Source organism: Natrix helvetica (assembly GCF_964273705.1).
Source record: "Natrix helvetica genome assembly, chromosome: W".
In the NCBI taxonomy this organism is placed as follows: domain Eukaryota; kingdom Metazoa; phylum Chordata; class Lepidosauria; order Squamata; family Natricidae; genus Natrix; species Natrix helvetica.
The window spans coordinates 1,845,197-1,869,121 of record NC_138555.1 but is presented as its reverse complement, the minus strand read 5'-3'; positions in this window follow the sequence as shown (position 1 = coordinate 1,869,121).

Genomic DNA, 23,925 nt, shown 5'->3' with positions numbered 1-23,925 from the left:
GGGGGCCCTTAAACTCCATATCATTTGAACCTTCCTGATGCTGGGATTGGAGCTGGTGGATAGAAGGTTGGTGAGTCAGAGAGACAAATAGACTGAGGTGGGGGCCCTTAAACTCCATATCATTTGAACCTTCCTGATGCTGGGATTGGAGCTGCTGGATTGAAGGGGTGGGTGGGCGGGTGAGTCAGAGATCCAAAGAGACTGAGGTAGGGGCCCTTAAACTCCATATCATTTGAACCTTCCTGAAGCTGCGATTGGAGCTGCTGGATAGAAGGTGGGTGATTCAGAGAGACAAATAGACTGAGGTGGGGGCCCTTAAACTCCATATCATTTGAACCTTCCTGAAGCTGCGATTGGAGCTGCTGGATTGAAGGGGTGGGTGGGCGGGTGAGTCAAAGATCCAAAGAGACTGAGGTAGTGGCCCTTAAACTCCATATCGTTTCAACCTTCCTGAAGCTGCGATTGGAGCTGCTGGGTAGAAGGTTGGTGAGTCAGAGAGACAAATAGACTGAGGTGGGGGCCCTTAAACTCCATATCATTTGAACCTTCCTGAAGCTGCGATTGGAGCTGCTGGATAGAAGGTGGGTGATTCAGAGAGACAAAGAGACTGAGGTGGGGGCCCTTAAACTCCATATCATTTGAACCTTCCTGATGCTGGGATTGGAGCTGCTGGATTGAAGGGGTGGGTGGGCGGGTGAGTCAGAGATCCAAAGAGACTGAGGTAGGGGCCCTTAAACTCCATATCATTTGAACCTTCCTGAAGCTGCGATTGGAGCTGCTGGATAGAAGGTGGGTGATTCAGAGAGACAAATAGACTGAGGTGGGGGCCCTTAAACTCCATATCATTTGAACCTTCCTGAAGCTGCGATTGGAGCTGCTGGATAGAAGGTGGGTGATTCAGAGAGACAAAGAGACTGAGGTGGGGGCCCTTAAACTCCATATCATTTGAACCTTCCTGATGCTGGGATTGGAGCTGGTGGATAGAAGGTTGGTGAGTCAGAGAGACAAATAGACTGAGGTGGGGGCCCTTAAACTCCACATCATTTGAACCTTCCTGAAGCTGAGATTGGAGTTGCTGGATAGAAGGGGGGTGATTCAGAGAGACAAAGAGACTGAGGTGGGGGCCCTTAAACTCCATATCATTTGAACCTTCCTGATGCTGGGATTGGAGCTGCTGGATTGAAGGGGTGGGTGGGCGGGTGAGTCAGAGATCCAAAGAGACTGAGGTAGGGGCCCTTAAACTCCATATCATTTCAACCTTCCTGAAGCTGTGATTGGAGCTGCTGGATAGAAGGTGCGTGATTCAGAGAGAAAAATAGACTGAGGTGGGGGCCCTTAAACTCCATATCATTTGAACCTTCCTGATGCTGGGATTGGAGCTGCTGGATTGAAGGGGTGGGTGGGCGGGTGAGTCAAAGATCCAAAGAGACTGAGGTAGTGGCCCTTAAACTCCATATCGTTTCAACCTTCCTGAAGCTGCGATTGGAGCTGCTGGGTAGAAGGTTGGTGAGTCAGAGAGACAAATAGACTGAGGTGGGGGCCCTTAAACTCCATATCATTTGAACCTTCCTGAAGCTGCGATTGGAGCTGCTGGATAGAAGGTGGGTGATTCAGAGAGACAAAGAGACTGAGGTGGGGGCCCTTAAACTCCATATCATTTGAACCTTCCTGATGCTGGGATTGGAGCTGGTGGATAGAAGGTTGGTGAGTCAGAGAGACAAATAGACTGAGGTGGGGGCCCTTAAACTCCATATCATTTGAACCTTCCTGATGCTGGGATTGGAGCTGCTGGATTGAAGGGGTGGGTGGGCGGGTGAGTCAGAGATCCAAAGAGACTGAGGTAGGGGCCCTTAAACTCCATATCATTTGAACCTTCCTGAAGCTGCGATTGGAGCTGCTGGATAGAAGGTGGGTGATTCAGAGAGACAAATAGACTGAGGTGGGGGCCCTTAAACTCCATATCATTTGAACCTTCCTGATGCTGGGATTGGAGCTGCTGGATTGAAGGGGTGGGTGGGCGGGTGAGTCAGAGATCCAAAGAGACTGAGGTAGGGGCCCTTAAACTCCATATCATTTCAACCTTCCTGAAGCTGCGATTGGAGCTGCTGGATAGAAGGTGGGTGATTCAGAGAGACAAATAGACTGAGGTGGGGGCCCTTAAACTCCATATCGTTTCAACCTTCCTGAAGCTGGGATTGGAGCTGCTGGATGGAAGGGGGGTGATTCAGAGAGACAAAGAGACTGAGGTGGGGACCCTTAAACACCATATCATTTGAACCTTCCTGAAGCTGGGATTAGAGCTGCTGGATTGAAGGGGTGGGTGGGCGGGTGAGTCAGAGATCCAAAGAGACTGAGGTAGGGGCCCTTAAACTCCATATCATTTGAACCTTCCTGAAGCTGCGATTGGAGCTGCTGGATAGAAGGTGGGTGATTCAGAGAGACAAATAGACTGAGGTGGGGGCCCTTAAACTCCATATCATTTGAACCTTCCTGATGCTGGGATTGGAGCTGCTGGATTGAAGGGGTGGGTGGGCGGGTGAGTCAGAGATCCAAAGAGACTGAGGTAGGGGCCCTTAAACTCCATATCATTTCAACCTTCCTGAAGCTGCGATTGGAGCTGCTGGATAGAAGGTGGGTGATTCAGAGAGACAAAGAGACTGAGGTGGGGCCCCTTAAACTCCATATCATTTGAACCTTCCTGATGCTGGGATTGGAGCTGGTGGATAGAAGGTTGGTGAGTCAGAGAGACAAATAGACTGAGGTGGGGGCCCTTAAACTCCATATCATTTGAACCTTCCTGAAGCTGAGATTGGAGTTGCTGGATAGAAGGGGGGGGGTGAATCAGGGAGACAAAGAGACTGAGGTGGGGGCCCTTAAACTCCATATCATTTGAACCTTCCTGAAGCTGCGATTGGAGCTGCTGGATAGAAGTTGGGTGATTCAGAGAGACAAAGAGACTGAGGTGGGGGCCCTTAAACTCCATATCATTTGAACCTTCCTGATGCTGGGATTGGAGCTGGTGGATAGAAGGTTGGTGAGTCAGAGAGACAAATAGACTGAGGTGGGGGGCCTTAAACTCCATATCATTTGAACCTTCCTGATGCTGGGATTGGAGCTGCTGGATTGAAGGGGTGGGTGGGCGGGTGAGTCAGAGATCCAAAGAGACTGAGGTAGGGGCCCTTAAACTCCATATCATTTCAACCTTCCTGAAGCTGAGATTGGAGTTGCTGGATAGAAGGGGGGTGATTCAGAGAGACAAATAGACTGAGGTGGGGGCCCTTAAACTCCATATCATTTGAACCTTCCTGAAGCTGGGATTGGAGCTGCTGGATAGAAGGGGGGTGAGTCAGGGAGAGAAAGAGACTGAGGTGGGGGCTGTTAAACTCCATATCACTTCAACCTTCCTGAAGCTGAGATTGGAGTTGCTGGATAGAAGGGGGGTGATTCAGAGAGACAAAGAGACTGAGGTAGGGGCCCTTAAACACCATATCATTTGAACCTTCCTGAAGCTGGGATTACAGCTGCTGGATAGAAGGGGGGGGGGTGAGTCAGAGAGACAAACAGACTGAGGTGGGGGCCCTTAAACTCCATATCATTTGAACCTTCCTGAAGCTGCGATTGGAGCTGCTGGATAGAAGGTTGGTGAGTCAGAGAGACAAATAGACTGAGGTGGGGGCCCTTAAATTCCATATCATTTGAACCTTCCTGATGCTGGGATTGGAGCTGCTGGATTGAAGGGGTTGGTGGACGGGTGAGTCAGAGATCCAAAGAGACTGAGGTCGGGGCCCTTAAACTCCATATCATTTGAACCTTCCTGAAGCTGGGATTGAAGCTGCTGGATAGAAGGGGGGTGATTCAGAGAGACAAAGAGACTGAGGTGGGGCGCTTTAAACACCATATCATTTGAACCTTCCTGAAGCTGAGATTGGAGTTGCTGGATAGCAGGTTGGTGAGTCAGAGAGACAAATAGACTGAGGTGGGGGCCTTTAAACACCATATCATTTGAACCTTCCTGAAGCTGGGATTACAGCTGCTGGATAGAAGGGGGGGGGTGAGTCAGGGAGACAAAGAGACTGAGGTGGGGGCCCTTAAACTCCATATCATTTGAACCTTCCTGAAGCTGCGATTGGAGCTGCTGGATAGAAGGTGGGTGATTCAGAGAGACAAAGAGACTGAGGTGGGGGCCCTTAAACTCCATATCATTTGAACCTTCCTGATGCTGGAATTGGAGCTGGTGGATAGAAGGTTGGTGAGTCAGAGAGACAAATAGACTGAGGTGGGGGCCCTTAAACTCCATATCATTTGAACCTTCCTGATGCTGGGATTGGAGCTGCTGGATTGAAGGGGTGGGTGGGCGGGTGAGTCAGAGATCCAAAGAGACTGAGGTAGTGGCCCTTAAACTCCATATCATTTCAACCTTCCTGACGCTGCGATTGGAGCTGCTGGATAGAAGGGGGGGGGTGAGTCAGAGAGACAAACAGACTGAGGTGGGGGCCCTTAAACTCCATATCATTTCAAACTTTCTGAAGCTGGGATTGGAGCTGCTGGATAGAAGGGGGGTGAGTCAGGGAGACAAAGAGACTGAGGTGGGGGCCGTTAAACTCCATATCATTTGAACCTTCCTGATGCTGGGATTGGAGCTGCTGGATTGAAGGGGTGGGTGGACGGGTGAGTCAGAGAGACAAATAGACTGAGGTGGGGGCCCTTAAACTCCATATCATTTGAACCTTCCTGATGCTGGGATTGGAGCTGGTGGATAGAAGGTTGGTGAGTCAGAGAGACAAATAGACTGAGGTGGGGGGCCTTAAACTCCATATCATTTGAACCTTCCTGATGCTGGGATTGGAGCTGCTGGATTGAAGGGGTGGGTGGGCGGGTGAGTCAGAGATCCAAAGAGACTGAGGTAGGGGCCCTTAAACTCCATATCATTTCAACCTTCCTGAAGCTGAGATTGGAGTTGCTGGATAGAAGGGGGGTGATTCAGAGAGACAAATAGACTGAGGTGGGGGCCCTTAAACTCCATATCATTTGAACCTTCCTGAAGCTGGGATTACAGCTGCTGTTTAGAGGGGGGCGGTGAGTCAGAGAGACAAAGAGACTGAGGTGGGGGCCCTTAAACTCCATATCATTTGAACCTTCCTGATGCTGGGATTGGAGCTGCTGGATTGAAGGGGTGGGTGGGCGGGTGAGTCAAAGATCCAAAGAGACTGAGGTAGTGGCCCTTAAACTCCATATCGTTTCAACCTTCCTGAAGCTGCGATTGGAGCTGCTGGGTAGAAGGTTGGTGAGTCAGAGAGACAAATAGACTGAGGTGGGGGCCCTTAAACTCCATATCATTTGAACCTTCCTGATGCTGGGATTGGAGCTGGTGGATAGAAGGTTGGTGAGTCAGAGAGACAAATAGACTGAGGTGGGGGCCCTTAAACTCCATATCATTTGAACCTTCCTGATGCTGGGATTGGAGCTGCTGGATTGAAGGGGTGGGTGGGCGGGTGAGTCAGAGATCCAAAGAGACTGAGGTAGGGGCCCTTAAACTCCATATCATTTGAACCTTCCTGAAGCTGCGATTGGAGCTGCTGGATAGAAGGTGGGTGATTCAGAGAGACAAATAGACTGAGGTGGGGGCCCTTAAACTCCATATCATTTGAACCTTCCTGAAGCTGCGATTGGAGCTGCTGGATTGAAGGGGTGGGTGGGCGGGTGAGTCAAAGATCCAAAGAGACTGAGGTAGTGGCCCTTAAACTCCATATCGTTTCAACCTTCCTGAAGCTGCGATTGGAGCTGCTGGGTAGAAGGTTGGTGAGTCAGAGAGACAAATAGACTGAGGTGGGGGCCCTTAAACTCCATATCATTTGAACCTTCCTGAAGCTGCGATTGGAGCTGCTGGATAGAAGGTGGGTGATTCAGAGAGACAAAGAGACTGAGGTGGGGGCCCTTAAACTCCATATCATTTGAACCTTCCTGATGCTGGGATTGGAGCTGGTGGATAGAAGGTTGGTGAGTCAGAGAGACAAATAGACTGAGGTGGGGGCCCTTAAACTCCATATCATTTGAACCTTCCTGATGCTGGGATTGGAGCTGCTGGATTGAAGGGGTGGGTGGGCGGGTGAGTCAGAGATCCAAAGAGACTGAGGTAGGGGCCCTTAAACTCCATATCATTTGAACCTTCCTGAAGCTGCGATTGGAGCTGCTGGATAGAAGGTGGGTGATTCAGAGAGACAAATAGACTGAGGTGGGGGCCCTTAAACTCCATATCATTTGAACCTTCCTGAAGCTGCGATTGGAGCTGCTGGATAGAAGGTGGGTGATTCAGAGAGACAAAGAGACTGAGGTGGGGGCCCTTAAACTCCATATCATTTGAACCTTCCTGATGCTGGGATTGGAGCTGGTGGATAGAAGGTTGGTGAGTCAGAGAGACAAATAGACTGAGGTGGGGGCCCTTAAACTCCATATCATTTGAACCTTCCTGAAGCTGAGATTGGAGTTGCTGGATAGAAGGGGGGTGATTCAGAGAGACAAAGAGACTGAGGTGGGGGCCCTTAAACTCCATATCATTTGAACCTTCCTGATGCTGGGATTGGAGCTGCTGGATTGAAGGGGTGGGTGGGCGGGTGAGTCAGAGATCCAAAGAGACTGAGGTAGGGGCCCTTAAACTCCATATCATTTCAACCTTCCTGAAGCTGCGATTGGAGCTGCTGGATAGAAGGTGCGTGATTCAGAGAGAAAAATAGACTGAGGTGGGGGCCCTTAAACTCCATATCATTTGAACCTTCCTGATGCTGGGATTGGAGCTGCTGGATTGAAGGGGTGGGTGGGCGGGTGAGTCAAAGATCCAAAGAGACTGAGGTAGTGGCCCTTAAACTCCATATCGTTTCAACCTTCCTGAAGCTGCGATTGGAGCTGCTGGGTAGAAGGTTGGTGAGTCAGAGAGACAAATAGACTGAGGTGGGGGCCCTTAAACTCCATATCATTTGAACCTTCCTGAAGCTGCGATTGGAGCTGCTGGATAGAAGGTGGGTGATTCAGAGAGACAAAGAGACTGAGGTGGGGGCCCTTAAACTCCATATCATTTGAACCTTCCTGATGCTGGGATTGGAGCTGGTGGATAGAAGGTTGGTGAGTCAGAGAGACAAATAGACTGAGGTGGGGGCCCTTAAACTCCATATCATTTGAACCTTCCTGATGCTGGGATTGGAGCTGCTGGATTGAAGGGGTGGGTGGGCGGGTGAGTCAGAGATCCAAAGAGACTGAGGTAGGGGCCCTTAAACTCCATATCATTTGAACCTTCCTGAAGCTGCGATTGGAGCTGCTGGATAGAAGGTGGGTGATTCAGAGAGACAAATAGACTGAGGTGGGGGCCCTTAAACTCCATATCATTTGAACCTTCCTGATGCTGGGATTGGAGCTGCTGGATTGAAGGGGTGGGTGGGCGGGTGAGTCAGAGATCCAAAGAGACTGAGGTAGGGGCCCTTAAACTCCATATCATTTCAACCTTCCTGAAGCTGCGATTGGAGCTGCTGGATAGAAGGTGGGTGATTCAGAGAGACAAATAGACTGAGGTGGGGGCCCTTAAACTCCATATCGTTTCAACCTTCCTGAAGCTGGGATTGGAGCTGCTGGATGGAAGGGGGGTGATTCAGAGAGACAAAGAGACTGAGGTGGGGACCCTTAAACACCATATCATTTGAACCTTCCTGAAGCTGGGATTAGAGCTGCTGGATTGAAGGGGTGGGTGAGCGGGTGAGTCAGAGATCCAAAGAGACTGAGGTAGGGGCCCTTAAACTCCATATCATTTGAACCTTCCTGAAGCTGCGATTGGAGCTGCTGGATAGAAGGTGGGTGATTCAGAGAGACAAATAGACTGAGGTGGGGGCCCTTAAACTCCATATCATTTGAACCTTCCTGATGCTGGGATTGGAGCTGCTGGATTGAAGGGGTGGGTGGGCGGGTGAGTCAGAGATCCAAAGAGACTGAGGTAGGGGCCCTTAAACTCCATATCATTTCAACCTTCCTGAAGCTGCGATTGGAGCTGCTGGATAGAAGGTGGGTGATTCAGAGAGACAAATAGACTGAGGTGGGGGCCCTTAAACTCCATATCGTTTCAACCTTCCTGAAGCTGGGATTGGAGCTGCTGGATGGAAGGGGGGTGATTCAGAGAGACAAAGAGACTGAGGTGGGGACCCTTAAACACCATATCATTTGAACCTTCCTGAAGCTGGGATTAGAGCTGCTGGATAGAAGGTTGGTGAGTCAGAGAGACAAATAGACTGAGGTGGGGGCCTTTAAACACCATATCATTTGAACCTTCCTGAAGCTGGGATTAGAGCTGGTGGATAGAAGGTTGGTGAGTCAGAGAGACAAATAGACTGAGGTGGGGGCCCTTAAACTCCATATCATTTGAACCTTCCTAATGCTGGGATTGGAGCTGCTGGATAGAAGGGGGGTGATTCAGAGAGACAAAAAGACTGAGGTGGGGGCCGTTAAACACCATATCATTTGAACCTTCCTGAAGCTGGGATTACAGCTGCTGTTTAGAAGGGGGGGGGTGAGTCAGAGAGACAAAGAGACTGAGGTGGGGGCCCTTAAACTCCATATCATTTGAACCTTCCTGAAGCTGCGATTGGAGCTGCTGGATAGAATGTGTGTGATTCAGAGAGACAAAGAGACTGAGGTGGGGGCCCTTAAACTCCATATCATTTGAACCTTCCTGATGCTGGGATTGGAGCTGGTGGATAGAAGGTTGGTGAGTCAGAGAGACAAATAGACTGAGGTGGGGGCCCTTAAACTCCATATCATTTGAACCTTCCTGAAGCTGAGATTGGAGTTGCTGGATAGAAGGGGGGGTGATTCAGAGAGACAAAGAGACTGAGGTGGGGGCCCTTAAACACCATATCATTTGAACCTTCCTGATGCTGGGATTGGAGCTGCTGGATTGAAGGGGTGGGTGGGTGGGTGAGTCAGAGATCCAAAGAGACTGAGGTAGGGGCCCTTAAACTCCATATCATTTCAACCTTCCTGAAGCTGAGATTGGAGTTGCTGGATAGAAGGGGGGTGATTCAGAGAGACAAATAGACTGAGGTGGGGGCCCTTAAACTCCATATCATTTGAACCTTCCTGAAGCTGGGATTAGATCTGCTGGATAGAAGGGGGGTGATTCAGAGAGAAAAAGAGACTGAGGTGGAGGCCCTTAAACACCATATCATTTGAACCTTCCTGAAGCTGGGATTTCAGCTGCTGGATAAAAGGGGGGTGAGTCAGAGATCCAAAGAGACTGAGGTAGGGGCCCTTAAACTCCATATCATTTCAAACTTTCTGAAGCTGGGATTGGAGCTGCTGGATAGAAGGGGGGTGAGTCAGGGAGAGAAAGAGACTGAGGTGGGGACCCTTAAACTCCATATCATTTGAACCTTCCTGAAGCTGGGATTACAGCTGCTGGATAGAAGGGGGGGTGAGTCAGAGAGACAAACAGACTGAGGTGGGGGCCCTTAAACTCCATATCATTTGAACCTTCTTGAAGCTGCGATTGGAGCTGCTGGATAGAAGGTTGGTGAGTCAGAGAGACAAATAGACTGAGGTGGGGGCCCTTAAACTCCATATCATTTGAACCTTCCTGATGCTGGGATTGGAGCTGGTGGATAGAAGGTTGGTGAGTCAGAGAGACAAATAGACTGAGGTGGGGGCCCTTAAACTCCATATCATTTGAACCTTCCTGAAGCTGAGATTGGAGTTGCTGGATAGAAGGGGGGTGATTCAGAGAGACAAAGAGACTGAGGTGGGGGCCCTTAAACACCATATCATTTGAACCTTCCTGATGCTGGGATTGGAGCTGCTGGATTGAAGGGGTGGGTGGGCGGGTGAGTCAGAGATCCAAAGAGACTGAGGTAGGGGCCCTTAAACTCCATATCATTTGAACCTTCCTGATGCTGGGATTGGAGCTGCTGGATTGAAGGGGTGGGTGGGTGGGTGAGTCAGAGATCCAAAGAGACTGAGGTAGGGGCCCTTAAACTCCATATCATTTCAACCTTCCTGAAGCTGGGATTTCAGCTGCTGGATAAAAGGGGGGTGAGTCAGAGATCCAAAGAGACTGAGGTAGGGGCCCTTAAACTCCATATCATTTCAAACTTTCTGAAGCTGGGATTGGAGCTGCTGGATAGAAGGGGGGGTGAGTCAGAGAGACAAACAGACTGAGGTGGGGGCCCTTAAACTCCATATCATTTGAACCTTCTTGAAGCTGCGATTGGAGCTGCTGGATAGAAGGTTGGTGAGTCAGAGAGACAAATAGACTGAGGTGGGGGCCCTTAAACTCCATATCATTTGAACCTTCCTGAAGCTGCGATTGGAGCTGCTGGATAGAAGGTGGGTGATTCAGAGAGACAAAGAGACTGAGGTGGGGGCCCTTAAACTCCATATCATTATAACCTTCCTGATGCTGGGATTGGAGCTGGTGGATAGAAGGTTGGTGAGTCAGAGAGACAAATAGACTGAGGTGGGGGCCCTTAAACTCCATATCATTTGAACCTTCCTGAAGCTGAGATTGGAGTTGCTGGATAGAAGGGGGGTGATTCAGAGAGACAAAGAGACTGAGGTGGGGGCCCTTAAACACCATATCATTTGAACCTTCCTGATGCTGGGATTGGAGCTGCTGGATTGAAGGGGTGGGTGGGCGGGTGAGTCAGAGATCCAAAGAGACTGAGGTAGGGGCCCTTAAACTCCATATCATTTGAACCTTCCTGATGCTGGGATTGGAGCTGCTGGATTGAAGGGGTGGGTGGGTGGGTGAGTCAGAGATCCAAAGAGACTGAGGTAGGGGCCCTTAAACTCCATATCATTTCAACCTTCCTGAAGCTGAGATTGGAGTTGCTGGATAGAAGGGGGGTGATTCAGAGAGACAAATAGACTGAGGTGGGGGCCCTTAAACTCCATATCATTTGAACCTTCCTGATGCTGGGATTGGAGCTGCTGGATTGAAGGGGTGGGTGGGCGGGTGAGTCAAAGATCCAAAGAGACTGAGGTAGGGGCCCTTAAACTCCATATCATTTCAACCTTCCTGAAGCTGGGATTAGATCTGCTGGATAGAAGGGGGGTGATTCAGAGAGAAAAAGAGACTGAGGTGGAGGCCCTTAAAAACCATATCATTTGAACCTTCCTGAAGCTGGGATTTCAGCTGCTGGATAAAAGGGGGATGAGTCAGAGATCCAAAGAGACTGAGGTAGGGGCCCTTAAACTCCATATCATTTGAACCTTCCTGAAGCTGCGATTGGAGCTGCTGGATAGAAGGTGGGTGATTCAGAGAGACAAAGAGACTGAGGTGGGGGCCCTTAAACTCCATATCATTTGAACCTTCCTGATGCTGGGATTGGAGCTGGTGGATAGAAGGTTGGTGAGTCAGAGAGACAAATAGACTGAGGTGGGGGCCCTTAAACTCCATATCATTTGAACCTTCCTGATGCTGGGATTGGAGCTGCTGGATTGAAGGGGTGGGTGGGCGGGTGAGTCAGAGATCCAAAGAGACTGAGGTAGGGGCCCTTAAACTCCATATCATTTCAACCTTCCTGAAGCTGCGATTGGAGCTGCTGGATAGAAGGTGGGTGATTCAGAGAGACAAATAGACTGAGGTGGGGGCCCTTAAACTCCATATCGTTTCAACCTTCCTGAAGCTGGGATTGGAGCTACTGGATGGAAGGGGGGTGATTCAGAGAGACAAAGAGACTGAGGTGGGGACCCTTAAACACCATATCATTTGAACCTTCCTGAAGCTGGGATTAGAGCTGCTGGATAGAAGGTTGGTGAGTCAGAGAGACAAATAGACTGAGGTGGGGGCCTTTAAACACCATATCATTTGAACCTTCCTGAAGCTGGGATTAGAGCTGGTGGATAGAAGGTTGGTGAGTCAGAGAGACAAATAGACTGAGGTGGGGGCCCTTAAACTCCATATCATTTGAACCTTCCTAATGCTGGGATTGGAGCTGCTGGATAGAAGGGGGGTGATTCAGAGAGACAAAAAGACTGAGGTGGGGGCCGTTAAACACCATATCATTTGAACCTTCCTGAAGCTGGGATTACAGCTGCTGTTTAGAAGGGGGGGGGTGAGTCAGAGAGACAAAGAGACTGAGGTGGGGGCCCTTAAACTCCATATCATTTGAACCTTCCTGAAGCTGCGATTGGAGCTGCTGGATAGAATGTGTGTGATTCAGAGAGACAAAGAGACTGAGGTGGGGGCCCTTAAACTCCATATCATTTGAAACTTCCTGATGCTGGGATTGGAGCTGGTGGATAGAAGGTTGGTGAGTCAGAGAGACAAATAGACTGAGGTGGGGGCCCTTAAACTCCATATCATTTGAACCTTCCTGATGCTGGGATTTCAGCTGCTGGATAAAAGGGGGGTGAGTCAGAGATCCAAAGAGACTGAGGTAGGGGCCCTTAAACTCCATATCATTTCAAACTTTCTGAAGCTGGGATTGGAGCTGCTGGATAGAAGGGGGGGTGAGTCAGAGAGACAAACAGACTGAGGTGGGGGCCCTTAAACTCCATATCATTTGAACCTTCTTGAAGCTGCGATTGGAGCTGCTGGATAGAAGGTTGGTGAGTCAGAGAGACAAATAGACTGAGGTGGGGGCCCTTAAACTCCATATCATTTGAACCTTCCTGAAGCTGCGATTGGAGCTGCTGGATAGAAGGTGGGTGATTCAGAGAGACAAAGAGACTGAGGTGGGGGCCCTTAAACTCCATATCATTATAACCTTCCTGATGCTGGGATTGGAGCTGGTGGATAGAAGGTTGGTGAGTCAGAGAGACAAATAGACTGAGGTGGGGGCCCTTAAACTCCATATCATTTGAACCTTCCTGAAGCTGAGATTGGAGTTGCTGGATAGAAGGGGGGTGATTCAGAGAGACAAAGAGACTGAGGTGGGGGCCCTTAAACACCATATCATTTGAACCTTCCTGATGCTGGGATTGGAGCTGCTGGATTGAAGGGGTGGGTGGGCGGGTGAGTCAGAGATCCAAAGAGACTGAGGTAGGGGCCCTTAAACTCCATATCATTTGAACCTTCCTGATGCTGGGATTGGAGCTGCTGGATTGAAGGGGTGGGTGGGTGGGTGAGTCAGAGATCCAAAGAGACTGAGGTAGGGGCCCTTAAACTCCATATCATTTCAACCTTCCTGAAGCTGAGATTGGAGTTGCTGGATAGAAGGGGGGTGATTCAGAGAGACAAATAGACTGAGGTGGGGGCCCTTAAACTCCATATCATTTGAACCTTCCTGATGCTGGGATTGGAGCTGCTGGATTGAAGGGGTGGGTGGGCGGGTGAGTCAAAGATCCAAAGAGACTGAGGTAGGGGCCCTTAAACTCCATATCATTTCAACCTTCCTGAAGCTGGGATTAGATCTGCTGGATAGAAGGGGGGTGATTCAGAGAGAAAAAGAGACTGAGGTGGAGGCCCTTAAAAACCATATCATTTGAACCTTCCTGAAGCTGGGATTTCAGCTGCTGGATAAAAGGGGGATGAGTCAGAGATCCAAAGAGACTGAGGTAGGGGCCCTTAAACTCCATATCATTTGAACCTTCCTGAAGCTGCGATTGGAGCTGCTGGATAGAAGGTGGGTGATTCAGAGAGACAAAGAGACTGAGGTGGGGGCCCTTAAACTCCATATCATTTGAACCTTCCTGATGCTGGGATTGGAGCTGGTGGATAGAAGGTTGGTGAGTCAGAGAGACAAATAGACTGAGGTGGGGGCCCTTAAACTCCATATCATTTGAACCTTCCTGATGCTGGGATTGGAGCTGCTGGATTGAAGGGGTGGGTGGGCGGGTGAGTCAGAGATCCAAAGAGACTGAGGTAGGGGCCCTTAAACTCCATATCATTTCAACCTTCCTGAAGCTGCGATTGGAGCTGCTGGATAGAAGGTGGGTGATTCAGAGAGACAAATAGACTGAGGTGGGGGCCCTTAAACTCCATATCGTTTCAACCTTCCTGAAGCTGGGATTGGAGCTACTGGATGGAAGGGGGGTGATTCAGAGAGACAAAGAGACTGAGGTGGGGACCCTTAAACACCATATCATTTGAACCTTCCTGAAGCTGGGATTAGAGCTGCTGGATAGAAGGTTGGTGAGTCAGAGAGACAAATAGACTGAGGTGGGGGCCTTTAAACACCATATCATTTGAACCTTCCTGAAGCTGGGATTAGAGCTGGTGGATAGAAGGTTGGTGAGTCAGAGAGACAAATAGACTGAGGTGGGGGCCCTTAAACTCCATATCATTTGAACCTTCCTAATGCTGGGATTGGAGCTGCTGGATAGAAGGGGGGTGATTCAGAGAGACAAAAAGACTGAGGTGGGGGCCGTTAAACACCATATCATTTGAACCTTCCTGAAGCTGGGATTACAGCTGCTGTTTAGAAGGGGGGGGGTGAGTCAGAGAGACAAAGAGACTGAGGTGGGGGCCCTTAAACTCCATATCATTTGAACCTTCCTGAAGCTGCGATTGGAGCTGCTGGATAGAATGTGTGTGATTCAGAGAGACAAAGAGACTGAGGTGGGGGCCCTTAAACTCCATATCATTTGAAACTTCCTGATGCTGGGATTGGAGCTGGTGGATAGAAGGTTGGTGAGTCAGAGAGACAAATAGACTGAGGTGGGGGCCCTTAAACTCCATATCATTTGAACCTTCCTGAAGCTGAGATTGGAGTTGCTGGATTGAAGGGGTGGGTGGGCGGGTGAGTCAGAGATCCAAAGAGACTGAGGTAGGGGCCCTTAAACTCCATATCATTTCAACCTTCCTGAAGCTGAGATTGGAGTTGCTGGATAGAAGGGGGGTGATTCAGAGAGACAAATAGACTGAGGTGGGGGCCCTTAAACTCCATATCATTTGAACCTTCCTGAAGCTGGGATTAGATCTGCTGGATAGAAGGGGGGTGATTCAGAGAGAAAAAGAGACTGAGGTGGAGGCCCTTAAACACCATATCATTTGAACCTTCCTGAAGCTGGGATTTCAGCTGCTGGATAAAAGGGGGGTGAGTCAGAGATCCAAAGAGACTGAGGTAGGGGCCCTTAAACTCCATATCATTTCAAACATTCTGAAGCTGGGATTGGAGCTGCTGGATAGAAGGGGGGTGAGTCAGGGAGAGAAAGAGACTGAGGTGGGGGCCCTTAAACTCCATATCATTTCAACCTTCCTGAAGCTGCGATTGGAGCTGCTGGATAGAAGGTGGGTGATTCAGAGAGACAAATAGACTGAGGTGGGGGCCCTTAAACTCCATATCGTTTCAACCTTCCTGAAGCTGGGATTGGAGCTACTGGATGGAAGGGGGGTGATTCAGAGAGACAAAGAGACTGAGGTGGGGACCCTTAAACACCATATCATTTGAACCTTCCTGAAGCTGGGATTAGAGCTGCTGGATAGAAGGTTGGTGAGTCAGAGAGACAAATAGACTGAGGTGGGGGCCTTTAAACACCATATCATTTGAACCTTCCTGAAGCTGGGATTAGAGCTGGTGGATAGAAGGTTGGTGAGTCAGAGAGACAAATAGACTGAGGTGGGGGCCCTTAAACTCCATATCATTTGAACCTTCCTAATGCTGGGATTGGAGCTGCTGGATAGAAGGGGGGTGATTCAGAGAGACAAAAAGACTGAGGTGGGGGCCGTTAAACACCATATCATTTGAACCTTCCTGAAGCTGGGATTACAGCTGCTGTTTAGAAGGGGGGGGGTGAGTCAGAGAGACAAAGAGACTGAGGTGGGGGCCCTTAAACTCCATATCATTTGAACCTTCCTGAAGCTGCGATTGGAGCTGCTGGATAGAAGGTGGGTGATTCAGAGAGACAAAGAGACTGAGGTGGGGGCCCTTAAAGTCCATATCATTTGAACCTTCCTGATGCTGGGATTGGAGCTGGTGGATAGAAGGTTGGTGAGTCAGAGAGACAAATAGACTGAGGTGGGGGCCCTTAAACTCCATATCATTTGAACCTTCCTGATGCTGGGATTGGAGCTGCTGGATTGAAGGGGTGGGTGGGCGGGTGAGTCAGAGATCCAAAGAGACTGAGGTAGGGGCCCTTAAACTCCATATCATTTCAACCTTCCTGAAGCTGCGATTGGAGCTGCTGGATAGAAGGTGGGTGATTCAGAGAGACAAATAGACTGAGGTGGGGGCCCTTAAACTCCATATCGTTTCAACCTTCCTGAAGCTGGGATTGGAGCTACTGGATGGAAGGGGGGTGATTCAGAGAGACAAAGAGACTGAGGTGGGGACCCTTAAACACCATATCATTTGAACCTTCCTGAAGCTGGGATTAGAGCTGCTGGATAGAAGGTTGGTGAGTCAGAGAGACAAATAGACTGAGGTGGGGGCCTTTAAACACCATATCATTTGAACCTTCCTGAAGCTGGGATTAGAGCTGGTGGATAGAAGGTTGGTGAGTCAGAGAGACAAATAGACTGAGGTGGGGGCCCTTAAACTCCATATCATTTGAACCTTCCTAATGCTGGGATTGGAGCTGCTGGATAGAAGGGGGGTGATTCAGAGAGACAAAAAGACTGAGGTGGGGGCCGTTAAACACCATATCATTTGAACCTTCCTGAAGCTGGGATTACAGCTGCTGTTTAGAAGGGGGGGGGTGAGTCAGAGAGACAAAGAGACTGAGGTGGGGGCCCTTAAACTCCATATCATTTGAACCTTCCTGAAGCTGCGATTGGAGCTGCTGGATAGAATGTGTGTGATTCAGAGAGACAAAGAGACTGAGGTGGGGGCCCTTAAACTCCATATCATTTGAAACTTCCTGATGCTGGGATTGGAGCTGGTGGATAGAAGGTTGGTGAGTCAGAGAGACAAATAGACTGAGGTGGGGGCCCTTAAACTCCATATCATTTGAACCTTCCTGAAGCTGAGATTGGAGTTGCTGGATTGAAGGGGTGGGTGGGCGGGTGAGTCAGAGATCCAAAGAGACTGAGGTAGGGGCCCTTAAACTCCATATCATTTCAACCTTCCTGAAGCTGAGATTGGAGTTGCTGGATAGAAGGGGGGTGATTCAGAGAGACAAATAGACTGAGGTGGGGGCCCTTAAACTCCATATCATTTGAACCTTCCTGAAGCTGGGATTAGATCTGCTGGATAGAAGGGGGGTGATTCAGAGAGAAAAAGAGACTGAGGTGGAGGCCCTTAAACACCATATCATTTGAACCTTCCTGAAGCTGGGATTTCAGCTGCTGGATAAAAGGGGGGTGAGTCAGAGATCCAAAGAGACTGAGGTAGGGGCCCTTAAACTCCATATCATTTCAAACATTCTGAAGCTGGGATTGGAGCTGCTGGATAGAAGGGGGGTGAGTCAGGGAGAGAAAGAGACTGAGGTGGGGGCCGTTAAACTCCATATCACTTCAACCTTCCTGAAGCTGAGATTGGAGTTGCTGGATAGAAGGGGGGTGATTCAGAGAGACAAAGAGACTGAGGTAGGGGCCCTTAAACACCATATCATTTGAACCTTCCTGAAGCTGGGATTACAGCTGCTGGATAGAAGGGGGGGGGTGAGTCACAGAGACAAACAGACTGAGGTGGGGGCCCTTAAACTCCATATCATTTGAACCTTCTTGAAGCTGCGATTGGAGCTGCTGGATAGAAGGTTGGTGAGTCAGAGAGACAAATAGACTGAGGTGGGGGCCCTTAAACTCCATATCATTTGAACCTTCCTGAAGCTGCGATTGGAGCTGCTGGATAGAAGGTGGGTGATTCAGAGAGACAAAGAGACTGAGGTGGGGGCCCTTAAACTCCATATCATTTGAACCTTCCTGATGCTGGGATTGGAGCTGGTGGATAGAAGGTTGGTGAGTCAGAGAGACAAATAGACTGAGGTGGGGGCCCTTAAACTCCATATCATTTGAACCTTCCTGAAGCTGAGATTGGAGTTGCTGGATAGAAGGGGGGTGATTCAGAGAGACAAAGAGACTGAGGTGGGGGCCCTTAAACACCATATCATTTGAACCTTCCTGATGCTGGGATTGGAGCTGCTGGATTGAAGGGGTGGGTGGGCGGGTGAGTCAGAGATCCAAAGAGACTGAGGTAGGGGCCCTTAAACTCCATATCATTTGAACCTTCCTGATGCTGGGATTGGAGCTGCTGGATTGAAGGGGTGGGTGGGTGGGTGAGTCAGAGATCCAAAGAGACTGAGGTAGGGGCCCTTAAACTCCTTATCATTTCAACCTTCCTGAAGCTGAGATTGGAGTTGCTGGATAGAAGGGGGGTGATTCAGAGAGACAAATAGACTGAGGTGGGGGCCCTTAAACTCCATATCATTTGAACCTTCCTGAAGCTGCGATTGGAGCTGCTGGATAGAAGGTGGGTGATTCAGAGAGACAAAGAGACTGAGGTGGGGGCCCTTAAACTCCATATCATTTGAACCTTCCTGATGCTGGGATTGGAGCTGGTGGATAGAAGGTTGGTGAGTCAGAGAGACAAATAGACTGAGGTGGGGGCCCTTAAACTCCATATCATTTGAACCTTCCTGATGCTGGGATTGGAGCTGCTGGATTGAAGGGGTGGGTGGGCGGGTGAGTCAGAGATCCAAAGAGACTGAGGTAGGGGCCCTTAAACTCCATATCATTTCAACCTTCCTGAAGCTGCGATTGGAGCTGCTGGATAGAAGGTGGGTGATTCAGAGAGACAAATAGACTGAGGTGGGGGCCCTTAAACTCCATATCATTTGAACCTTCCTGATGCTGGGATTGGAGCTGCTGGATTGAAGGGGTGGGTGGGCAGGTGAGTCAGAGATCCAAAGAGACTGAGGTAGGGGCCCTTAAACTCCATATCATTTGAACCTTCCTGATGCTGGGATTGGAGCTGCTGGATAGAAGGTGGGTGATTCAGAGAGACAAATAGACTGAGGTGGGGGCCCTTAAACTCCATATCATTTGAACCTTCCTGAAGCTGCGATTGGAGCTGCTGGATAGAAGGTGGGTGATTCAGATAGACAAAGAGACTGAGGTGGGGGCCCTTAAACTCCATATCATTTGAACCTTCCTGATGCTGGGATTGGAGCTGCTGGATTGAAGGGGTGGGTGGGCGGGTGAGTCAGAGATCCAAAGAGACTGAGGTAGGGGCCCTTAAACTCCATATCATTTCAACCTTCCTGAAGCTGCGATTGGAGCTGCTGGATAGAAGGTGGGTGATTCAGAGAGACAAATAGACTGAGGTGGGGGCCCTTAAACTCCATATCGTTTCAACCTTCCTGAAGCTGGGATTGGAGCTACTGGATGGAAGGGGGGTGATTCAGAGAGACAAAGAGACTGAGGTGGGGACCCTTAAACACCATATCATTTGAACCTTCCTGAAGCTGGGATTAGAGCTGCTGGATAGAAGGTTGGTGAGTCAGAGAGACAAATAGACTGAGGTGGGGGCCTTTAAACACCATATCATTTGAACCTTCCTGAAGCTGGGATTAGAGCTGGTGGATAGAAGGTTGGTGAGTCAGAGAGACAAATAGACTGAGGTGGGGGCCCTTAAACTCCATATCATTTGAACCTTCCTAATGCTGGGATTGGAGCTGCTGGATAGAAGGGGGGTGATTCAGAGAGACAAAAAGACTGAGGTGGGGGCCGTTAAACACCATATCATTTGAACCTTCCTGAAGCTGGGATTACAGCTGCTGTTTAGAAGGGGGGGGGTGAGTCAGAGAGACAAAGAGACTGAGGTGGGGGCCCTTAAACTCCATATCATTTGAACCTTCCTGAAGCTGCGATTGGAGCTGCTGGATAGAATGTGTGTGATTCAGAGAGACAAAGAGACTGAGGTGGGGGCCCTTAAACTCCATATCATTTGAACCTTCCTGATGCTGGGATTGGAGCTGGTGGATAGAAGGTTGGTGAGTCAGAGAGACAAATAGACTGAGGTGGGGGCCCTTAAACTCCATATCATTTGAACCTTCCTGAAGCTGAGATTGGAGTTGCTGGATAGAAGGGGGGGTGATTCAGAGAGACAAAGAGACTGAGGTGGGGGCCCTTAAACACCATATCATTTGAACCTTCCTGATGCTGGGATTGGAGCTGCTGGATTGAAGGGGTGGGTGGGCGGGTGAGTCAGAGATCCAAAGAGACTGAGGTAGGGGCCCTTAAACTCCATATCATTTCAACCTTCCTGAAGCCGAGATTGGAGTTGCTGGATAGAAGGGGGGTGATTCAGAGAGACAAATAGACTGAGGTGGGGGCCCTTAAACTCCATATCATTTGAACCTTCCTGAAGCTGGGATTAGATATGCTGGATAGAAGGGGGGTGATTCAGAGAGAAAAAGAGACTGAGGTGGAGGCCCTTAAACACCATATCATTTGAACCTTCCTGAAGCTGGGATTTCAGCTGCTGGATAAAAGGGGGGTGAGTCAGAGATCCAAAGAGACTGAGGTAGGGGCCCTTAAACTCCATATCATTTCAAACTTTCTGAAGCTGGGATTGGAGCTGCTGGATAGAAGGGGGGTGAGTCAGGGAGAGAAAGAGACTGAGGTGGGGGCCGTTAAACTCCATATCACTTCAACCTTCCTGAAGCTGAGATTGGAGTTGCTGGATAGAAGGGGGGTGATTCAGAGAGACAAAGAGACTGAGGTAGGGGCCCTTAAACACCATAATAATAAGTTTAATATGTTTGAATTTATTAGCCGCTCCCTTTCCAAGTAGGACTCGGGGCGGCGTACAATGGGGCATATAAAACATAGAGAATATACAAAAACACATAGGCATACATACAAAACATACATACGCATACACGGACACGGACTCGGAGGAGGTAACAATTTACATCATATAGATAATTAAAAAAACCAGCATTAAAATACCCCAATTGTAAGAACCCAATATACAATTAAAATTTAACGTTTAAAATACAATTTAAAAACAGTTAGGAGGAATAAGAAAGATTACGATTGAGCCAGGCCAGATAATTGAAAGAGGTGGGTCTTCAGCTGTACACGGAAGGAGCGGAGATCGTTCGAACCTTCCTGAAGCTGGGATTACAGCTGCTGGATAGAAGGGGGGGGGTGAGTCACAGAGACAAACAGACTGAGGTGGGGGCCCTTAAACTCCATATCATTTGAACCTTCTTGAAGCTGCGATTGGAGCTGCTGAATAGAAGGTTGGTGAGTCAGAGAGACAAATAGACTGAGGTGGGGGCCCTTAAACTCCATATCATTTGAACCTTCCTGAAGCTGCGATTGGAGCTGCTGGATAGAAGGTGGGTGATTCAGAGAGACAAAGAGACTGAGGTGGGGGCCCTTAAACTCCATATCATTTGAACCTTCCTGATGCTGGGATTGGAGCTGGTGGATAGAAGGTTGGTGAGTCAGAGAGACAAATAGACTGAGGTGGGGGCCCTTAAACTCCATATCATTTGAACCTTCCTGAAGCTGCGATTGGAGCTGCTGGATAGAATGTGTGTGATTCAGAGAGACAAAGAGACTGAGGTGGGGGCCCTTAAACACCATATCATTTGAACCTTCCTGATGCTGGGATTGGAGCTGCTGGATTGAAGGGGTGGGTGGGCGGGTGAGTCAGAGATCCAAAGAGACTGAGGTAGGGGCCCTTAAACTCCATATCATTTGAACCTTCCTGATGCTGGGATTGGAGCTGCTGGATTGAAGGGGTGGGTGGGTGGGTGAGTCAGAGATCCAAAGAGACTGAGGTAGGGGCCCTTAAACTCCATATCATTTCAACCTTCCTGAAGCTGAGATTGGAGTTGCTGGATAGAAGGGGGGTGATTCAGAGAGACAAATAGACTGAGGTGGGGCCCCTTAAACTCCATATCATTTGAACCTTCCTGAAGCTGGGATTAGATCTGCTGGATAGAAGGTGGGTGATTCAGAGAGACAAAGAGACTGAGGTGGGGGCCCTTAAACTCCATATCATTTCAACCTTCCTGAAGCTGGGATTTCAGCTGCTGGATAAAAGGGGGGTGAGTCAGAGATCCAAAGAGACTGAGGTAGGGGCCCTTAAACTCCATATCATTTCAAACTTTCTGAAGCTGGGATTGGAGCTGCTGGATAGAAGGGGGGTGAGTCAGGGAGAGAAAGAGACTGAGGTGGGGGCCGTTAAACACCATATCATTTGAACCTTCCTGAAGCTGGGATTACAGCTGCTGGATAGAAGGGGGGGTGAGTCAGAGAGACAAACAGACTGAGGTGGGGGCCCTTAAACTCCATATCATTTGAACCTTCCTGAAGCTGCGATTGGAGCTGCTGGATAGAAGGGGGGTGAGTCAGGGAGAGAAAGAGACTGAGGTGGGGGCCGTTAAACACCATATCATTTGAACCTTCCTGAAGCTGGGATTACAGCTGCTGGATAGAAGGGGGGGGTGATTCAGAGAGACAAAGAGACTGAGGTGGGGGCCCTTAAACTCCATATCATTTCAACCTTCCTGAAGCTGAGATTGGAGTTGCTGGATAGAAGGGGGGTGATTCAGAGAGACAAATAGACTGAGGTGGGGGCCCTTAAACTCCATATCATTTGAACCTTCCTGAAGCTGGGATTAGATCTGCTGGATAGAAGGGGGGTGATTCAGAGAGAAAAAGAGACTGAGGTGGAGGCCCTTAAACACCATATCATTTCAACCGTCCTGAAGCTGGGATTTCAGCTGCTGGATAAAAGGGGGGTGAGTCAGAGATCCAAAGAGACTGAGGTAGGGGCCCTTAAACTCCATATCATTTCAAACTTCCTGAAGCTGGGATTGGAGCTGCTGGATAGAAGGGGGGTGAGTCAGGGAGAGAAAGAGACTGAGGTGGGGGCCGTTAAACACCATATCATTTGAACCTTCCTGAAGCTGGGATTACAGCTGCTGGATAGAAGGGGGGGTGAGTCAGAGAGACAAACAGACTGAGGTGGGGGCCCTTAAACTCCATATCATTTGAACCTTCCTGAAGCTGCAATTGGAGCTGCTGGATAGAAGGTGGGTGATTCAGAGAGACAAAGAGACTGAGGTGGGGGCCCTTAAACTCCATATCATTTGAACCTTCCTGATGCTGGGATTGGAGCTGGTGGATAGAAGGTTGGTGAGTCAGAGAGACAAATAGACTGAGGTGGGGGCCCTTAAACTCCATATCATTTGAACCTTCCTGATGCTGGGATTGGAGCTGCTGGATTGAAGGGGTGGGTGGGCGGGTGAGTCAGAGATCCAAAGAGACTGAGGTGGGGGCCCTTAAACTCCATATCATTTGAACCTTCTTGAAGCTGCGATTGGAGCTGCTGGATAGAAGGTTGGTGAGTCAGAGAGACAAATAGACTGAGGTGGGGGCCCTTAAACTCCATATCATTTGAACCTTCCTGAAGCTGCGATTGGAGCTGCTGGATAGAAGGTGGGTGATTCAGAGAGACAAAGAGACTGAGGTGGGGGCCCTTAAACTCCATATCATTTGAACCTTCCTGATGCTGGGATTGGAGCTGGTGGATAGAAGGTTGGTGAGTCAGAGAGACAAATAGACTGAGGTGGGGGCCCTTAAACTCCATATCATTTGAACCTTCCTGAAGCTGAGATTGGAGTTGCTGGATAGAAGGGGGGTGATTCAGAGAGACAAAGAGACTGAGGTGGGGGCCCTTAAACACCATATCATTTGAACCTTCCTGATGCTGGGATTGGAGCTGCTGGATTGAAGGGGTGGGTGGGCGGGTGAGTCAGAGATCCAAAGAGACTGAGGTAGGGGCCCTTAAACTCCATATCATTTGAACCTTCCTGATGCTGGGATTGGAGCTGCTGGATTGAAGGGGTGGGTGGGTGGGTGAGTCAGAGATCCAAAGAGACTGAGGTAGGGGCCCTTAAACTCCATATCATTTCAACCTTCCTGAAGCTGAGATTGGAGTTGCTGGATAGAAGGGGGGTGATTCAGAGAGACAAATAGACTGAGGTGGGGCCCCTTAAACTCCATATCATTTGAACCTTCCTGAAGCTGGGATTAGATCTGCTGGATAG